Source organism: Achroia grisella, unplaced genomic scaffold (genome assembly GCF_030625045.1).
Source record: "Achroia grisella isolate CSIRO2021 unplaced genomic scaffold, CSIRO_AGI_Agris_v1 utg1086, whole genome shotgun sequence".
Taxonomy (NCBI): Eukaryota; Metazoa; Arthropoda; class Insecta; order Lepidoptera; family Pyralidae; genus Achroia; species Achroia grisella.
Window position 1 is genome coordinate 2,530,444 of NW_026712572.1, and position 22,615 is coordinate 2,553,058.

General features: G+C 34.4%; 1 protein-coding gene and 1 non-coding gene across 2 annotated transcripts in view; one reads left to right on the forward strand and one right to left on the reverse strand.

The window, feature by feature from the left end:
• Positions 1-22,615, reverse strand: part of LOC131842763 (AMP deaminase 2) — a 64,929-nt gene that overhangs the window by 32,833 nt on the left and 9,481 nt on the right. The gene's annotated exons all lie outside the window — the stretch shown is intronic.
• Positions 5,584-5,676, forward strand: Trnay-gua (transfer RNA tyrosine (anticodon GUA)). The gene is made up of 2 exons: positions 5,584-5,620; positions 5,641-5,676. It is a non-coding gene; the product is annotated as a tRNA-Tyr (tRNA).

The window sequence follows — 22,615 nt, forward strand, 5'->3', positions numbered from 1 at the left end:
CAATAACGTAGCCGCAATCCAATTCCCTCGAAATTTACGACCGGCTTTCTTTGCAATTAGTTCAAATTACACCGGCACATTGTAAGTGTGGATTCCTTTGCAAACACCAAACGATAAAGACACAGAGTGGTGTCGTAAACACGCCAATGATGACCTTATCACTTTATCAATTGCATTAATGGAGTTGTTATTATCATGTTGAGTCGCAGTCACAAATAAAACAATCACTACAAACGAATTAACTAATTGAACTCCTCCTCCCTCTGATCAGTCCCCAGTCCTCTTCTAACAGAGAACGAAATATCGACAGCTTGAGCTGAGATTTGGATCTCTAGCGGTGCTCTTAGATTACAGTCGAAAGCGTCAAGCAGGAGTTGGGTCCGAGTTAAAAACTCAGGGTTTGAAGTGTCCTCTACGATCACCACAATTTCATCTATCGAAGCTATAAAAGCCAGCTGCACCCAACAGCTTTGAAATATTACGAAACAAACTAAATGAATTTAATTAAAAAATAACATAACATGTTGTCTAGCATACTAAATACATTGCATACGTGATGTTAGGTATATAATTTATTGTTTTCCTTATGTGAAAATAGATTTAAAAAACGTGATATGTATCTAATTAAATTTAATAATAGTTGTTGTGGTATTTTAAAATAATCCATTCTTTATAAACTGCTATATGTAGCATAAGCTCTTTTTGGATTTATAGATTTGTTGTACTCTTGTAAGAAGGCACTTCAGTTTGCACAGCCATTTTGTTTATATGTCAGTTTACGATAACCGTGTACTTACTGACTAATGAAATGGACTTTTATAATAGTTGTAGTGTACATAATTTTGAAATAATTGATTTTTTTAAACTACATATAACATACAAGCTCTTTTTGGATTTATAGATTAGTTGTACCCACTCTTAGATGAAGGCACTTCAGTTTGCACAGCCATTTTGTTTATATGTCAGTTTACGATAACCGTGTACTTATTAATAACATTTTGACTAATGAAATGGAAATAGAAATAATCTTTATTAAAATAAACATAATATAAACACTTTTGAATGAATTTCATAAGCAACATACAATCATGCGATTTGTTTAAATTTGCAGAAAGTTAAATTATTAATGTTGTAAATTAAATTGTTATTTGGCAGTTTCTATTCATTCAAATTTCTTAACAATATTTATTTAAAAGAGCAGCACGCAAGTTTTTGCTCATTCTTCTTGTAATGAGTCTGCGTTCAGAATGAGATCAGTTGTAGAATAAAAAAATGTGATTGTTCAAAAGTGCTGTAATAATCTAATTGAAATATTAAGATTATTTCTATTTTTATTTCATTTCTAACAATCGCCTTCCCGCCGTCTATGTGTATTAAGCTTTCACGTAAAGTGATTGAAGGTTATTCTAAAGTGCTTATTTGCATTCTTTGCATAAAGATTATTTCTATTTCTATTTAACATGTGTAGTTTGCAGTTAAATTTTATTGAGTCAATATAAAGTAAGTATAAGTATATAAGTAACCAACAATTGAAGAGTGTCGAGCTATGGAAGAGGTCATTTGTGATAAGAAAATGATGTCTTTGAACGTTGATGGACGTTTACTTATCAATTATCATAAATGACCTTTTGAGCCTGGACCTCTAAATATTTGAATTGCGTCATTACGATTTGTCTATATGAAATGCTATAATTATTTGTTAGTTTTAAATGGAATAATATAGTTTTAAACCATTTAGAAAACTGTATGACTGTTTACAATGTAAAACAAAGTATTATTTAAAAGTTAATTCGAATAATAAAAACAGTGGATTTAAAATTAGAACACGAGAGCAAAAATATAACAATATTTGACTCAGACAAATGGATTATTCATAACACCAATAAATTATTCTTATTCATATTATATTTTTATACAACGATGTTAGCAATCAAGATTGAACATTTAATAATTCTGCACCAGAAGTAAATTATAGAGAATATCAATTAGAATAATACGGTACAAAAGGCAGTATTATTTCAAAAGCAATCTCTTCCAGACAACCCTCGGATAGAGGAGAAAAGGCGGAGTGGTCACCTACCACAACACCTGCGCAAGAATGGAAGAAAATTACTCTCAGGTTGATGACTATGCAGTAACATTTAGTAATAAACTAAACTTTACATAGATTATAATTTTGGGAATGGTAACTAATGGCTCTATTGCTTGTGATATATAAGGTTTCCCATGAAAACCCATAAGTTAATTCACGGTGAATTGAGGATGGGTTGACCTGATTTCGCTGTAATCCCATCATTTATTGTTACCATGCCAGCGTATACCGTTACCGTAGAAGGCACATTTCCAGTAACATGTATACAAAAAATTCTTGTATAAATATATATATACATGTGTTTATGAGAACGTAATATATTTGCCACAGCGGAAGCTGACGTAGGTACCTGTACCGGAATCGTAATTAGTGAAATCATAACAAATACCAATTTGACCAACATTCAATAGCCCTGATCCGTACAATTCAATTGGTTGTATGAGATCAAATGACACACTACCACTCGTATGTTTAATACAAACAAACATTAACACAAACGATTGGAATAATTCGCCAGACAGCACACACAAATGCCACAATATGGTTTGAAATAAAACCGAATATGTACTGTTACAAGTAAAAGTTAGACGCGCGCGGTTAATGCAGAGCCTTTTAATTACGCGGCTGACTGTCGGCCCCGTCGTGTCGCAACTGAGACTGAGAAGTCAAATGGAGGACTGGAACCACTGGAAGTCTCAATAGGCGACTCGACAACGTGGTCTCTCCGACGCGACACGTACGTACGTAAACAATGTATGCATATATGCATAGTATTGGTTGGGATCAGCATCGGTAAGTCGTACTTACGTAATCGTTGAGTGACTATTGTTTTGTAATTTATCAATAACAATATTTAATTTTAGGGGCAATTATAGATAGATAGATAAATTCTTTATTCACAATTATATGACTTAATAAAAGAAATGTAGGTGACTTTATGTGCCGCAAAAGTGAAAACGTTATCATATCAAATCTATTCTCTTCATAATATACTAGCTACCAGCCCCGGGTCCTCACGTGTGTACATGTATTATACATATAAACCTTCCTCTTGAATCACTCTATCTGTTGATAAAAATTGCATTAAAATTCGTTGCGTAGTAAGTATAAAAGATCTAAGCGAACATATAGCGGAAGTGACTTCATTGTATACTATGTAAAGACTTTGCGGATACTTATTTAAATTGGGATTATATTAGACTATAGATATGTGTACAATATTTATCTATTTTCTAATAGAAGATAAAATAAAAACAAAGTTTTTTTTTCTTATTTATTTCAATGATTACTTCCCGTATATTTGATCGATTAGGTGTTATTTTGCGGAAGGCCATTTCACTACCTGGTGCATTTATAGCTACAATACGCATGTTTTTTTTTTCGGACTACTCTAATGCTGTTGACCGCAGCTGGCCTTTACAGCTTCACCGGACGTTAAGGGGCGAGTGCAGATGGCACTCCAAACCCGCGGAAGGACTTATGGAGCGGCTGAAGGCCAGCTCCTGCCTGACGGATACGACTTTAGTCTGAGGGCACCACTAGGGGTTCGAACCTCGGCTCTGGCCGTCGTAATTTCGATCCCCGTTTGAATTGGATGGGGAAGGGAGATTTGCATGTATGAGACCGCAAATATTCGGTGTGGAAATTTGACTGCCGTTACGACCTTGATAGAAGTTTTATAGAGCTTGATAATAATAATAATAATCTCAGGGCAATTCACACAGCGCCATCTAGACCCAAGTTAAGCTAGCTAGAGCTTGTGTTATGGGTATAGATAACTGTTATATACATAGAAAACACCCAGACCGATACAAACAATCATACTCATGAATACAAATGTTTGTGCCGTGCGAGGAATCGAACCCGCGACCATCGGTCGTAAAGCGGTGTGCTTGACCGCTAGACCACCGAGGTCGTCATTGATGATTTTCATACCTCAATTATCATATGCAGCCGTATATATGTATACAGAATATTAATTAATTACAATATTAATTTTCAATTAACACTCCTGTGTCTGCGAAAATTTTAGGAATATTTTTTTAAGTGACTGCTATAAGGCAATCAAGCGAACACACCTTATGGAAACTGACACCGATCTATCCGTTTATTATATCAACAGCACGAAGAACTAATCAATAGAAGGGAGGACACTAAGGATACATACATATATCTATAGAAATAGAATTGGAGTGTCTGTTTGTAATATTGAAGTAACAGTTTTTTATTACTACATGCATATGAGTATAAATACGGTACATACACCAAAATAACATTTTTTACAATTTCTGCCTGTCTGTCTGTTTGTTCCGGCTAATCTCTGAAATGGCTGGACCGATTTTGACGGGGTTTTTTTTAGCAAGTAGCTGATGTAATGATTTCTCTGCGTGATCGAATCAGAAATGAGGAGATCCGCAGAAGAACCAGAGTGACCGACATAGCCCGAAGAATTGCGACTTTGAAGTGGCAATGGGCAGGGCACATAGCTCGTAGGACAGATGGCCGTTGGGGCAGTAAAGTCCTCGAATGGCGACCACGGACCGGAAGACGCAGCGTGGGAAGGCCTCCAGCAAGGTGGACCGACGATCTGGTCAAGATCGCGGGAAGGCATTGGATGCGAGCAGCGCAGGACCGATCGTCGTGGAGATCTTTGGGGGAGGCCTATGTCCAGCAGTGGACGTCTTCCGGGCTGCGATGATGATGATGATGATGATGTAATAAGGAGTTATTTTAGAAAATATCTCTATATTATTATATTATTATTATATATTATATTATATTATTATTATATATTTAGATTAAAAACAATTATTAGAATTATATCAGTTTCTATTAATTCAATTTAATTCTTAATTTCAACTCATAAGATCTTGTATACTACAATTTTTATTAATACTATTATTATTATCTAGCTGCAAACGCGGTTTCATCCGCGTTAAATTTCAATATAAAATATAGCCTATGAGTTATTCTGCTGTATAACCTATATTACTGTAAAGTTTCATCAAAATCCGTTAAGTAGTTTTTGCGTGAAAGAGTATCAAACACTTTCAAACTCACAAACTTTCGAGTTTATAATATTACATATTAAGATTAAGATATTTAAGACTTCCAAGTATGTCCACTTAGAAACAGTCGTGGTTACTAAATATATACGTCAATAATTAATGACTAAATCTTATATATAAAATTCTCGTGTCACAGTTTTCGTTCCCATACTCCTCCGAAACGGCTTGACCTATTCTGATGAAATGTGAGCGTATTGAGTGGGTCTGAGAATCGGCCAACATCTATTTTTCATCCCCCTAAATGTTAGGGGTAGTCCAACCCTAATTTTTATTTTTTATTTTAAGGTAAAACAACGTTTGTAGGGACAGCTAGTATACATATAAAAATATTTCTCGTATTTAAAGTAAATGGTCATGGTCACTCTATTAATATTCTCACAATTACTGTAGAACGCATTTCATAAATTCACAAAAGTTTGCACGCCTTCGATAGCTCAGTTGGTAGAGCGGTGGACTGTAGAGGTTAAAACGCGAATGGACATCCATAGGTCGCTGGTTCAAATCCGGCTCGAAGGAATTTTTGTTTTTGTTAACGTTTTTATTATTATTAATGATACTGAATAGAAAAGAAGGCTGTTAAAAATAGAAATTTAGATAATAGAAAAAATACATTGAATAATATTTCTTTTTTGGTTAATAGAAATAAAAAGTTAGAATTTAGATCATAGAAACAAACTATTTAAATAATGACAGAATCAGCTTCCGATGCAACCAAGTTGTTGTTCTGGATGGTATCATATTAAATTAAGTTTTTCAAGTTGATTTTTAGTTTATTTCTGTTATTTAGTATAGGTACGATGGAATTGTCATCGTCACATTTTGTGTGCAAAAATAAAGAGAAAAAAAACTATTTAGATTAAAAAACGAGTTAAACTCTGACACTTAAAAGAATCAGCAGAAGATGTTAATATATCACAACACAACCCTAATGCGTCTTAAATAAAAATATGCATTTAGAAAATAGGTCAAATAACAAACAAATAGACCATATCCAGGACTAACACATACAAAACTATAAATTACAATTATTTTAATTAAAAACATATAACTTTAATGTGACTGATACTACCCTACTAACAATAAATTATTTGTATGAAATTTGTTAACTTGGATTTAAAGAGAAGAAAAAGTTGGAGTCGTGTCGTATCAACAGCTAAAATGACTGATAGAAGATCGTGGAAGGAGCTCCACCGACAAGAGCACAGCTCTTAAATTATTAGTGAATGAATTTAAAAATAATAATTTTCAATTTGTTTGTATTCAGTAAAAGTCAAAAAAGTCTTCGAATCGCATTAGAATAAAATAATAAATCCTTACGAACATCACAGCTAATATTATAAATGCGAAAGTAATTAGATCTGTATATAAAATTATTGAACTGCTTTAAATTAGGTAAATTCGGTACACAGATAGTCTATTTCCTGAGAAAGGACATATCGCTGATTAAATGCCAAAGGGCTACATGACGCAAAATTTTACAGGAGAGCTCATCAAAATTTTCACTGTGATATTTTTACTTTTTTTACTAATATAGAAGTATATCTACGTGTTAGCTCTAGAATCATGGGTGTCTTTTTTTTTAATATAAAAATCATAACGATTTATATACCATTTTTTGGAAAAAAAAATAATGTAGTTTTTTTTTGCGTTATAGCCCTTTGATCAGCGATATGTAGGCTAGTTTATAATATGAAAAAAAAAGTTGTAAGTGCGTGAAAGTCGAGACGAAAGATTTTATGGTTGTATCGTCATTTTTAAAGCTATAAACTTGAAACTTATTTAATAGGCTGTTGATTAAATTAAAAAAAATATGACATTCAAAGTTTGTAATTTTTTAATAATAATTAATAGGGTATACTTAATAGGGTAAAATAAGGGATAAAAGTTTGTAAGGAACTTTGTCATTTTTGAAGCTAGAAAAATCTAAAAATGAAACTTTTTTCTTTGGAATTTTTGGGGTTAGAAAAATAAATATTTTTTTTTCATTTAGTCAGGGTCATTAATCCTTACGAAGTCGCGGGTTCAGGTAGCAGTTACAATAAAAACATTACTCTAGTAGTCACAATAAAAACACAATTTACTTACCTCCATCGTCAAAGAAAGAATCCGTTATAATTCTTGGAGACCGGGCGCCATCTTGTACACCTCTCGATGACATTTCCCGCGTAAACTTTACACAACTACACTTTTTAAATTAAACTTACTGTTCATCACTTTTATATATTATATTACATTTGTATCTTTACGAAACCCGAGTTCCCTCTACCTTTGCTGTGAAATGAATGTACGGTTGTGATTTTTGGTCGTAGATAAGTAACCTTTTAGGCTTAAGGCGATAATCTTCAGATATGTTTTTTTTATATCAGTGTATATTGGTAAAGTAAAAGAACTCTTACATACTGACAAAATAATACTCACTGCGTTGCAAATAACATTACAAACGTGTGAATGTTTTCTATGTACATTAAATATGTATTTACAAAAAAAAATATTTTTACGTTTTTATATCAGTTGTCAAGCAACGATAACACAAGCTCCGCTTATAGTTTGGGACTAGATGGCGCTGTGTGAATTGTCCTTTGATCTTATTATTATTGTTATCGTATACCTATTAGGTGTTACACTAATAGGTACCGGAGTACTCCATCAATAAAATAATATTTATTGTAGGTATATGAATCCATACAATATATATATTATATTTATAAATATATGATGTAGGCGAAAAAAAAAATACAATTGGCTACGGTATGACAAAAAGAAGACGCACGACGATAGAGATATTGTTTGTAATACAAGAATAAATATATTTACATTATAAAACCTATTTTTCAAATATCACCCGCTGTATTCCCACGTATGTATAATTACGTAAAGCTGAAGGATTTGTTTCTTTGGTTAGCTGAACCTCTGAACCTACCAATGAACCTTTGGTTGGAATTGAAAAATTAGTTTAATCCATTTTTTGAGGACGGTTGTTTACTGGAGGAATATTGCAATGTTTAATTTGTTTTAATTGAAATAAAAAAAATATTTAGACTGTAATACACAATGTATTGATTTTAATAATGACGCCACGGAATGTTCTAGAAGGAGTGCAAAATTGTATATAAAATAACATCGATATTCTGTGCCTGACGTTCCAAATTAGAAATTTTAAAATTTTATTCTTAAATATATTAAAGGGCTATTTGCGATTGCAAACAAAGGCTATAGACTATGTAACATCACGCTACGATCAAAAGGTGTGGAGCAGCAATGAAAAACTGAAACGAAGTTAATGTTTATCATCATTATTTTGACATAGTATAAAATAAAATCGCTGCCGCTGTCCATCCCTATGTATGCTTAAATCTTTAAAACAACGGATTTTGAAGCGGTTTTTTTAATAGATAGAGTGATTCATGAGGAATGTTTATATATATAATGTACACCAGTGCAAAACCGGGGCGAGTAGCTAGTATTAGAATAATTTATTTACGACAGAGCAATAGATATTATGTACTATAAAATAGTACACGTATAAAAATAAATATTGTTATAGAAGTCGATTATAACAAGAAAAGTACATAACAAAGAAATTCCAGCTCGTGTCTACTTTATATAATAACAGGAAGGTGTTATTGATGTAATATGTTAAATAGCAAACTAGAAGCTGTTTGCTGATACAAACATTGCTAGCGGTCATGCTATAATAGTATTGTTCAAAACTTCAGTCACTGCACTAAACTATTTGAAATATTTTATTTATTTATTTATAATTGCACATGCATATATATAAATTTACATATAATAAGTCAACAATACACACGTGGACTCTATTTATAGACTATAGCGATTTCGTATATGACTCATTCCCAAAATGAAATTTAAAATTTAATTTTTCACAGCTTTATTTATAAAAACATAAAAAAATATAAACCTATACGTCTGTAAATGAAGTACTATAATCTGTATCATTATATTTACATAGTATAAAATGAAGTCGTTTCCGTTGTCTGTTCGCATATATCTTCTAAACTACGCAACGGATTCGTTAGCAATAAATAGTGACTTAAGAGTAAGATTTATATATTTACTTTCTACCAGTCAACCGCAGGTTGTGCAGAGAAACTGTAGGTGGTGCAATGTCAAATCAGTAAGAAAAATAATACCTATGTTAGGTATAAATAATATATATTTACTAAAAGTAAATACATGTAAACACATATACAAATACATACAATATATATAAAGCTGTAGATAAATATGAATAAAATATTTGCTATATATTTATGTATATATGTATATAATACATAAATACCCGTGCGTAGTAATAGTAAATGATAATGTAGACAAAAAACTGACTTAAAATTAATAGTGCTGACAACATTATTTCTTAATTAACTATGATTGCACTAACAAAAAGCGCATAGCGGTTTCTATGTAACCTCTTCCTTCTTAATGTGTATATACTTATCAGAACATTTATTTAAACAAGCAACACGCAAGTTTCTTATTCTTTCATCGTGATTTTTTTAAATAATAATGTCTGCCGCTTCCTTTGTGGCGACATCCTTTTGGCTTATTTTTTTTTTTATTTTTTTTTAAATGGAGTACTTTATTTATACTTTTCCTCGTGTTGATTTTTCCTCATCAAGTTATAGCTTGCCCTTAACATTATGGTGCTGAGATTAGATAAGATTGACTGTATTGCTGTTTCTTACGCAAACTAATACCTAACTATGACGCTATTCCTTATAGTCCGCGAGCTAGAGTCTAATTTTGTAAATTAATCGTATTCTGAAGCCTAGTCAAAGTCAGCTGCGGTTCTAAGAGTAGGTATAGAAGAAGAACTGTCGTAAATAAAAGAAAATTATCTATTAAAAAAAATACTTGTATATATGTAGAGGTCCTGACCTCAACCCTCGGAACCACAGCTGACGTCAACTAGGCTACATCAGCCCCATTTTTTTTTGTTTACACTGCCCCACCCTCTCCTCACCCTCGGGCCAACATTCAAGTTATTGAAGGTACGTCAAAAATTATGAGTGGCGTATTCATTTGCCAAGTTCAAATATGCCGCCTGGAGCAGGAGGCCCGTGCAATCCTTATCTCCCTATTTCCAGGGTAATGCATGAGGCCCGTGCATTCCTTATCTCTCTATTTCCAGGGTAATGCATGGGGCCCGTGCAATCCTTATCTCCCTATTTCCAGGGTAATGCATGGGGCCCGTGCATTCCTTATCTCTCTATTTAAATGCATGGGGCCGTGCATTCCTTATCTCTCTATTTCCAGGGTAATGCATGGGGAGTGCATTCCTTATCTCTCTATTTCCAGGGTAATGCGTGCAATCCTTATCTCCCTATTTCCAGGGTAATTGGGGCCCGTGCATTCCTTATCTCTCTATTTCCAGGGTAATGCATGGGGCCCGTGCATTCCTTATCTCTCTATTTCCAGGGTAATGCATGGGGCCCGTGCATTCCTTATCTCTCTATTTCCAGGGTAATGCATCGTGCTCTATCTCTCTATTTCCAGGGTAATGCATGGGGCCCGTGCATTCCTTATCTCTCTATTTCCAGGGTAATGCATGGGGCCCGTGCAATCCTTATCTCCCTATTTCCAGGGTAATGCATGGGGCCCGTGCATTCCTTATCTCTCTATTTCCAGGGTAATGCATGGGGCCCGTGCATTCCTTATCTCTCTATTTCCAGGGTAATGCATGGGGCCCGTGCAATCCTTATCTCCCTATTTCCAGGGTAATGCATGGGGCCCGTGCATTCCTTATCTCTCTATTTCCAGGGTAATGCATGGGGCCCGTGCATTCCTTATCTCCCTAATTCCAGGGTAATGCATGGGGCCCTGTGCATTCCTTATCTCCCTAATTCCAGGGTAATGCATGGGGCCCGTGCATTCCTTATCTCCCTATTTCCAGGGTAATGCATGGGGCCCGTGCATTCCTTATCTCCCTATTTCCAGGGTAATGCATGTGGCCCGTGCCTTCCTTGCCTCTCTATTTCCTGGGTAATTGATTACATTGACTTGTCACTGACTCGCGGGTCATTATTGGTGTAACATTTTTCTTATACATATAATAAAAATATAACTGACCTCTCTCTGTACATAGGTAGAAGATATGAGAATAACTATTAGTGGGTAAACTCCCACTAAAACAACTTTATCTGATTTAGAATTTTTGTCCGATTAAGTAGAACTGTGCATTTATGCATGCTGAGCACAGAAGGGCTTAATCGATTTGGATACGGTTTTCACTAATATACTGTAAGACCAATTAATTTATTTTTCGAATGACTGGAAGAATAAAAATAATACTATTCAGATAAAGTTTATTTGAGTAAAAATTATTACTATTTGTGTATAAGTACCTATCTATCTATCTATTTATTTCCCAAGCTGAGCTTGTATATACCTTTAACACAAGCTCAGCTTGGGACTTGATGCCGCTGTGTCAATTGTCCAGGGTTATTATTATTAATATTTCTGGCTGATGCTGGACTTCACAGTTTCGACGGAGGAAGACAAAGGGGACTCCAAACTCGCTATAGGACTTATGGTACGGCTGAAGACCTGACGGATATGAAGTATATGGACAATATTCGCTACCTTTTTTTCTTTTTTTTATTAATAATGGGATTGCGCTTGGTCTTTCCTCATCTGATGGTAAATGATGGCAAGACCTAGGATGATTTTCCGTCAGATGGGTCGTCAGGAAAAGGAGGGAAATAGACAACGTTTACCACTTTCCGTCAGATGGTTCGTCAGCTATTTATCATTCCAAAGAGTTTCAAATAAACAAATCTATTTATGTTATTCGCAGTATTAATGAATCATCAACAGTGAATAAACTCTATTTATATCAAAGTCATATCGATGCTGTTTATACTAAAACGAATTGTACAAATAAACTAATATTTATTTATAAAATGCGTATGCAAAAATAATAATGTGAAAATATTTATTTGCTAGCAGCTATGTACTCGTACGGGTGTAGAGATGTATCAACTCGAGTGACTAACTCGAGTTAACTCGAATTGCGCTGAATTCGAGTTAACTCGAGTTGAATTCTGCCACCTCCATCCAACAACCATGCGCTCCATTTTTTTTTATTGGGTTGTTTGGGCTATTTTCAGATGTTTGTAGCACCTGTAGCACTGCGACCTACATAGATCTATTGTGCTCGCCCTTTTTCAAAGTTCGCTACCTAGACCCGTCAGGGACAAGAATTGCGCTCCATAAGTCCATCCGCGGCTTTGAAGAGTCGTTTCTACTCGACCCGTATGAAAAAAAAACGTTTATTCCAGGTAACTCGAGTCGACTCGACTGAACTCGAAGCCTGAATTTCAACACGAGTTACACCGAGTTTATTACGAGTTAGCACATCACTAGGTAGCCGCACATGATTTTTTTTAACGTGTGGCAAATGTTCCAAATACCATCAACCCGCCGGAAGGGATGGCGGGATGTTGTGTAGGATTATTACCCACTAAAAACCATACGATGTACCTGCAAGAGCCTATACCCGACCTGAGGTTTCCCACATACATTCCACCCGGGCTTCGACGGTGACGTCGATGTGTACGAAGTCACGGGCACAGCTATGTATATAGTCCCTAATAAAATTCCTTAAAATCGATGAGTCAATGTACAATGAACTCAATGTAATGAACCTACTGAGTCCTAAATCAATAAATTACAGCGCATAGTCAGACAAACCGAGCAACTGCCTGGAAACATCATGTGACTAGACGCAAATGGAAACATATTATCTATACATCTATACATATAAATAAAATTGGAGTGTCTGTTTGTAATATTAAAATAACCGTTTTTAACTACATGCATATGAATATAAATAGTACGTACACCAAAATAACATTTTTTACCATTTTTGTCTGTCTGTCTGTCTGTCTGTCTGTTTGTTCCGGCTGATCTCTGAAATGGCTGGACCAATTTTGACGGTACTTTTTTTTGGCAGGTAGCTTATGTAATAAGGTGTAACTTAGACTACTTATATTTTAGAAAAATAAAATTAAATTCCCCACGCAGATGAAGTTCAGGTACAGCTAGTATAAAATATAAAAACTGGCCGAGTGTGCCATTACCGACTGGTCTGCTCAAATCACTACGACTGTAATAGGAGTAAATCTATTTAGTTACCCAACCAGTTGGTTGTGTAATTAATATTTTGACTCTAATGAATTAGTGCTATTTGGTAGGTTGTATTCGCACGTTTCAACTTAAAAAGGTAAAGTTATAACTAAATTATTCAAAAGAGCAACGCTTAAGTTTCTTGCTCGTACTTCTTGTACACAGCTTACCAAATGAGCGGTAGATTAAAAAAAATGAGTGATGACTTTTCTAAAGTGCTTCAATGTAAGTTTATTTGAATAAAGATTATTTTTATTTATATTTCTATACCTAACACATATTACAATGATTGATGCTATAGAAAAATAAATGAGAAACGAACCTACAACATATATTTATATTTTACTTCCGATTAACAATACACAGTCTGTATATATACACACTTTTTATGAATATATTTTATATTTAAGTATTAATTTCTATTATATATTTTAATATAATATTTTATGTGTAATTATGAAAGTATGTATAATATAATATATATTTTTTGTTAAAGATATAACTAAGATTTAAAATAAATCAAAATATATACATTAAAAAAAAAAAAAACGGTGAAACAAATAAAAGGGAATAAAAAAAAACTTCATTAGCACAGTCTGTATTAACAGACATATCATAATATATGTTAATTAACTATTAATTTCTTCATCAAAGAGTCAATCAAAATTATGAATTTTTGACCGGTGCCCCAATTTAAGACAATATTTTTTTGTTTAAGATATAACTAGCTTCGCACCATACACATAAACCTTCCTCTTGAATCACTCTAAAAACTGCATTAAACTCCGTTGCGTAGTTAAAGTTTAATAAGTGTTAAATTAAGCGCTTTTGCTGCATACAAACTGCTGAGCAGTTTTGCGGTTGATGTTTATATATTATTTCGTATACATTTCTGTGTAAATAAATTAAAAACAAAAAAGTCTAAGCGCACAGAATGCGCGAAGGCGCGGAGGCGACTTCATTTTATACTATGTAAAGATTTAAAACAATATTTCATCATATGCTCAGTAGACAATATTTAGTTTATCTTACTGGCCTTGATCAAGGAGTAAATAGTACCACTATTATTTTGGAGTATCTAGGTGACTATGTCCCTAAATGTTCTCTTCTTAGCTGCGTATGAACTCAACAATATTGTCACTCATTTATACCGTGTTTTTTTATATTCGAGTCCCACACACCACCTCGCCATCCCTCCGGCGGGAAGATTTTTCCACACGATAAAAAAAAAAAGGTGACTATGTCCCAAAATGTTCTCTTAGCTGCGTATGAACTCAACAATATTGTCACTCATATAACCTTGGTATATTCTACGTAGCGATGAGGTAGCAAGTATTGCAGGGATGCCAACCGTGCGAGTATTCTCATACAAATATGAGTTTGGACCCGTACGTGTCTTCTTGTACAAATATGAGTTTTTGACCACCCGTACGAGGTCATATTGTCCTAATACTGATGGTCAAAAACTCATATGTGTAAGAGATTTACCTACGTAAATTAATCAAAGAATAATATACCTCATAGTAAGTTACCTCGTAATATACAATAGTAATACCTCAAGAAAATTCATCACCATCTAGTCCCACAATAAATAAAGCTTATGTTATGAGTACTAGACAACTGTTACAAATATGTAAAAAGATATTTTGTTTTACGTAGAAAACACCCGGACCTAAACAAAGAATCATACACGCGAATGTTCCAGCGTTCGAGGAATCAAACTCGCGACCATCGAAAGTAAGGCGCTGTGCTAAACCGCTAAACCAACGAGGGCGTCAAAAAATACGATGACATTTTTTTCGGACTACTCTAATGCTGTTGGTCGCAACTGGCCTTTACAGCTTCATCAGACGATAGAGGGAGAGTTCAGATAGCACTCCAAACCAAAGGAAGGACTTATATAGCAGCTGAAGGCCAACTCTCGCCCGACGGATACGACTTTAGTACAATATCATCTGGTGTGAATAACTAAAACAACCAGCGATGTTGGTTTACTCTAAGGCTGAAACCATATCGACGTCTACTTTTAACACAGCGCCATCTAGTATGTAGCTCGAGTACTAAAGCTTCTATATAAAATAACAAACTTATACAACTCTAATGCTGTTGGCCGCAGCCTTTACAGCTTCACCGGACGATAAGGACCGAGTGCAGCTGGAACTCAAACTTATGGAGCGGCTGAAGGCGAACTCCCGCCTGACGGATACAACTTTGCAATGACATGCGAGATTTTATCGCATTTTAGAGTTCTACGTACGAGGTCAAATGTTTTTAATGATGGCAACCCTGAATTAGTGCTATTTCTGCGACAGGCGCCGGCGGCATCACGCCAGACAACAAACTACGCCACACCACTCCGGACCGCACGCATGCGCGGACCGGTGTCAAAGACCCAGCGCTGAATTTCAACAACTGCGAGTCATTGAAACTTCTTTGTGCTCGAAATACATTTTATAATCAACACTGTGACTAGCCAACATTTAGTGCAAGTAACTCGCTGTATATTCAGAAAATACCTATATATAAGGTTATTAGGTACTATCTAACTGATCCATTCAACTCACACATTACTTGAGATTGATTATTGTATTTCGCCCAATTTACATAATATATTTTAAAACTAGCTGTTCCGCGACTTCGTCCGCGTGGAATTTAACTTTATTTTTATAATATAAAAGATTTCTCTAAAATAAAAGTAGCCTAAGTTACTCCTTATTACATCAGCTACCTGCCAATAAAAGTCCCGTCAAAATCGGTCCAGCCATTTCAGAGATTAACCGGAACAAACAGACAGACAGACAAAATTTTAAAAAAATGTTATTTTGGTGTATGTACTGTATTTATATTCCTGTGCATGTAGTAAGAAACGGTTATTTCAGTATTACAAACAGACACTTCAATTTTATTTATATGTATAGATTATGCCTGTGGTGTTATTCTGTTGGACGTTATATTACTGTTTTACTACTTACTTACTTGTTGTAAACTTTCATAAAAATTCGTTTTCTAGTTTTTGCTTGGAAGAGCAACAAACTTATATCCATCCATCCATACCCACAAACTTGCGTTTAGAACATTAAGTAAGATCGTATCTATAGAAATAAGATTGAAGCATCTGACTGTAATATCAAATTAACATCTTTTCACTAAATGCATGTGAAAGTATGTACTTACACATAAAAAAAAATATTTATGTGTCTGTTTGACTTACTAATCTCTGAAACGACTGGACCGATTTTGACGGAACTTTCATTCGAAGATAGCTAATATTATAAGGAGTAATTTAGGCTACTTTTATTTAAGAAATTTTATTTTATTAATTTAAAAAAAGTTACATTTCTCGCGGACGAACCGCCGACTTATACGCGTAATACCGCACCCAGCGTACTGGACTACTATATGAAATTATATAATAACTAGCTGTCCCGGCAACCGTTGTTTTGCCTTAAAATAAAAAAAAAATATAGGGGTGGACTACCCCTAACAATTAAGGGGATGAAAAATAGATGTTGGCCGCTTTTCAGACCTACTCAATACGCTGACAAAATTTCATGAGAATCGGTCAAGCCGTTTCGGAGGAGTATGGGAACGAAAACTGTGACACGAGAATTTTATATATAAGATATATCTGCGTATTTCAACATAACTAAAAGAACATAATATACCTATATAAAAATGAATCCCTTTTTCCTTTAGTCACGATATGTAAGATATATCTTAATTGTCGTCACAGCATCACGCATGAAAAACGGCAGCAATATTTTTGCGTATGTCAGAAGATTCTCATGGTAAAAAAAATTTGGCCGGTGCTGTTATTTATTAATTAAATATTCATGGTAAAGACAGGACGACAGTTGGTTCAGCTCGTAATGAAATAACATCGGATAATATTAGTGGTAGATGGGTAGGTCAGGGGCAAGATTTTATAACGATGTTGCTAACTAGAAAAATGTCTAGAGATCACAGATAAGATAATATTACAGAAGATATAGATAAACACCAATGACGCTTGGCGGACGCCATTTAAATGTGGAATTATATAAGATGGCCGCTGACAAGTCTTGTTTGTAACAATTTCATAGAATATTGTTATTCTATAATATTTATAATTTTCATTACATAGTACAAAACAAAGGCGCTTAAGTAAATAATAACAAAGATAAACAAAGTCACTTTGTATGCTTAAATCTTAAAACTACGCAAAGGATTTTGAAGGGTTTTTTTTTTAATAGATGGAGTGATTATATATATATATATGTTACCTACACCCGTGCGAAGCTAAGGCGAATAGCTAGTTATATATAAAATTTACATGTCAAGTTGTTTTTTTTTTTATATAACACTGGGGACAAACGAGCATGCGGCTCACCTAATGGTAAGTGATTACCGCCGCCCATGAGCACCCGCAACACCAGGGGAATTGCAAGTACGTTGTCGGCCTTTTAAAAAGGAATAAGCTCTTTTCTTGAAGGTTTCAATATCGTATCGGTTCGGAAATGCCATTGCTGGAAGGTGATTCCACAATGTGGTTGTGCGAGGCAAAAAGTTTCTAGAAAACCGTACTGTGGAAGACCGCCATTCATCCAGATGATCAGGATGGTATTTCAGTTGTTAGTCCGCGATGGACTCTTAAACTACTGAACTGATTGCAAATTTGATTTGCACATTGTATGTAATATGATACAACTTTAAAGATAGGATAGCTTACATCTCAATTTATAGGCGCAATATTATTTGATAGGACGCGTGGCCGGGGCTGCTAGCACCGCCGTCCTAAACTAGGAATTCGGGCCCTTTTGGAAAGTAAAAAAAAAGCTCATTAGGTATAAGAACATAGGAATAAGCGAAGTAATCGGTATAATGGCGTAGTATATGCCTTGTAAATAACATTTGTTAAAATAGTGTTGTGTGCCCGACAATAATCTTTTGAGGATAATGTGTGAGAAAAATTGTCAGTCCTTCGGGGGCCCCTGAGAATGGGGGCCCTGGGCACGGGCCCTGTGTGCCCTTATGGTAAAGACGGTATTGGTCGCTAGTGTACTGTATGTTTTGCTATTATACAAGTAATGTTTGAGAATAACAGCATCAAACGAATTATTTTTGATCGGCAACTGACAATTTCTGTTTTTACAATTCCTATAGCACCATACCGTCCGATCCAAACGGGGATCAAAATTACAACGGCCTGATCAGAGGTTCGAATCCCTAACAATGCTCTCAGACTAAAGTTGCACCCGTCAGGCGAGAATTGGCCATCAGTCGCTTCGTAAGTTCTTACACGTCCGGTGAAGCTGTAAACAGCTGGCCGCAGCTGGCCAGCTGTTTATTCAGATTACTCTAATGCTGGCCGCAGCATTAGAGTAATCCGAATAAACAGCCGCATCTTGTTCTAAGTTCAGCAGAGCTTGTGCCATGGGTACTAGACAACTGATATAAGTACTTAAATACTTGATGGATATATATATATATACAAAACACCCAAAGCGTGTTTTGTATAAACAGTCATACTGATGATATGATCATAGCAACGTAATATAAAAAAAGTGGAAGTAAGCTGAGAAACTAAACAATAGTGGTCTTTCTTTTATACTATTCGGATAATACATATTATTACTTAATTTTGGATATTTAACAATATAAATAACTAGCTTTTGCCCGCGTCTTCGCTCGCGTCGTTGGAATTTATCAAAATCTTTTCTTAGGGGATGCCTACGTCATAGTAGCTTTATGCATGCAAAGTCTCAGCCCGATCGGTTTAAAATTGACAAATTTTCATACAAACTTTCATACCTGCAATAACATCTACCTGCATGCCAAATTTCAGCCCGATCCGTCCAGTGGTTTGGGCTGTGCGTTGATAGATCACTACGTCAGTCACCTTTGAGTTATATTATGTAATATTATATTATCTGTGGTTATATATATTTAGATTATGACATTCGTTGTTAACATTTGTTAAATTTAATATTAACATGAATTTAAATTTGCAGGCTCAAAATATAGCTGAATATGCAACAGCTAAATTAATTTTTAAAAACAATGTAACCTATTCAAAGCAAATTAATAAATAAATCGGATATTATACTGATGCATACACAAACAAATTAATATATTCATGTAGGACATTTTAGCCGCTTATGAACGTCATATTTTTGGTAATAATATTATTTCCCTACCGTCCAGTTCAGTATACAGATTCAATTGAGAAGAACTGGCAAGAAACCCAACTGTTTTTTTAATAGCCAGTTTATATACTTTGTGTACTTATGTAGGTGTCTATCATCATCATCATCGCAGCCCGGAAGACGTCCACTGCTGGACATAGGCCTCCCCCAAAGATCTCCACGACGATCGGTCCTGCGCTGCTCGCATCCAAATCCTTCCAGCGATCTTGACCAGATCATCGGACTATGTCTAACATTAATTGAAAATGCCGTGCGTGAATTATTATTATCGTTCAAGTAATTTGTGTGTGTAATAAACAATGGTCCAATAGGAAAAAACCATATCTCTGAACAGAAGAAAGTTTATAATTTAGACGACCTTGGTGGTATAGCGGTCCAGCACACCGCTTTATATCCAATGGTCGCGGGTTCGATTCCTCGCACGGCACAAACATTTGTATTCACGAGTATGATTGTTTGTATCGGTCTGGGTGTTTTCTAAGTATAATATGTATGTATTTACGAAAATAAAATATCTATGTATTTGTATCAGTTATCTAGTACCCATAACACAAGCTTTAGCTAGCTTAACTTGGGACTATGATATAGTGGGATGGCGCTGTGTGAATTGTCCTGAGATTATTATTATTATAATGGAAGAATTTGAACGACCAAAAACAAACACGATTATCTCTGTATGAGTCAATTCCCGAATCTTCTAAATCTGTTACATACTCGGTATTAGTGGTATTAGTCAGACTTCTTTTCAAGAGGGACATAACGTACATATTTCCGTTTTTTATACACTGTGATATACTCGTAGTGATGCATTTCAATACGTAGGATAATAGATTGTGCCAGTGTACGTTGGATAAGTCTCTAACGACACGTAACGTTAATATATCTAAACATAGGTATAAATAAAATTGGAGTGTCTGTTTGTAATATTGAAATAACCGTTTTTAATACATGCATATATATATAAATACGGAACAAACAACATAATATTTTTTTTAACAATTATTGGACTTTAAATGGATTCTAAATGGCCGGACCAATTATGACGGGACTTTTTTTGGCAGATAGCTTATGTATAATGTGGAGTAACTTAAGCAACTTTTATTTAAATAAAAGGGAATCAAAATATATAATCGATCGACAGGGAGAAAAACACGAACGGTAAATATCAGCAATGGAACTAATTTTGAACCTTGAACCAATAGATTCAAGGCCATAGACTAGTCTAGTCGGTATGACAAAACCACTACTTTAAAACTACGCAACGGATTTTGAAGCGGTGTTTTTAAATACATAGAGTAATTCAAGAGGAACGTTTATATATACAATACATGTTCACCCATGCAAAGCCGGGGCGAGTAGTTAGTATAATGATAAAAAATCTATCTGTGTATTCATATTAGTTGTCCAGTAAAAACAAAGACTCTGATTAATTTGGGACTAGATGGCGCTGTGTGAATTGTCTAGAGATATTATTATTTAATATAGTTTAATAGCATATGCTAATGGTCATATGATATTCATCCTAAACCTCAGTTTTAATAATATAATTGTCGCGAATTTACTAAGATCACAAGGCAACATGGTTGCCTATCCATTTTTTATGATTTTATACCATAAGGATTCTCTAACAGTATCTAGTCATTAATAGCTCATTTGCATTTATAGAAGGTAATTGTTTGGCTGAAATGCAATTTTTGGGGCCGTAAATATAATTAGAAAAAAATTCGATGCTAAAAGAAAATAAGCCTGTCATTCTGAACTATAATAAATACTTTCCGTATATTATATTATTGTAAACATAAATATGTACAAAATCACAACCTGTCTCATCTCTTGATCTCCCTCTTCCTAGTGCTGTTGCTACAAGTGTAAAGGAGCACACAATACGAAATAATAGCGATATCATCCAGCCGCCAAATAAATGTACAATAAAAATTGAAAAGAGCGAAGACAGTGTTACTTGTCAGTTCTTGGATCGAACTAGTCAAAGGTAGTTTTGACATTTATGAGAGTCTGTAATAGGCCTACATGAACATAATTCTTTGTTTTATTTCACATCAGGTAAGTTTTATATAAGAAATATTTATTTTATGTTATTGTTAGTTGTTGTACAAAGTACAAACCTTTGTATTCATGAGTATGATTGTATCGGTCTAGGCTCTAGGTATATCATGTGTATATTTAAAGAAAAATGTATTTATGTATTTACACTAGTTATCCAATATCCATAACACAAGCTCTGTATAGCTTTGGAAAATAGCGCTGTGTTAATTGTGTTAAGATTTAAAAATAAAAAAAAGCTGAAAGTTATCTCTGAAATTCACATTTATATCTATCACATACAACTTTTTTTATTGTTTATTTATCTTTTATAGGAGAGGCAAAGAGTCTTAAGCCCATACAGCCGTTGTCTGTGGTATCATTTCTGTATAATTATTTTTGTTTAGTTTTATTTATCCTTATAGGAAAGGCAAAGAGTATAAGCCCATACAGCCGTCACTTCTGTATTTTAATTGTTATCTGTCAATGTATAAGTCAGTAAATTCACAACTCAATGACACTAGCTAGCTAAAATATATCAGCTACAGCATGCACGTGAACCTAGCATGATATCCATTGTGAATTGCCTTTGACAGTTGAATGTACTTGTGATTTACCGCGAATAACTCCACAATGGAATGGAATTATAACTCCACATACCTACATGGACGTTTCCATGTAACTGTTTATTTGTCTTTTTGTTTGTAATACTTTATCTTACTAATATTATAAACGCAAAAGTTTGTGAGTATGCATGGATGTTTGTTGCAGTTTCACGCAAAAACTACTGAACGAATTTTGATGAAACTTTACGGTAATATAGCTTATATATCATAATAACCATAGGCTATAATTAAGTTAAGTAAGTGTGATGCAGACGAAGTTGCGCGGGATAGCTAGTTGCACATTAAAATTATAAATAAAAGTACTCAATTGACTTAAAGAATTAGTGCACACAATGGCGGACATATCCAAAAATACGGATTTCTTTATGTTTGATGATAACCTTATGTTTTCATATATATATATATATGTTTTATAATATCCTTATATCTAAATTTAGATGATAATTAAATGTTACA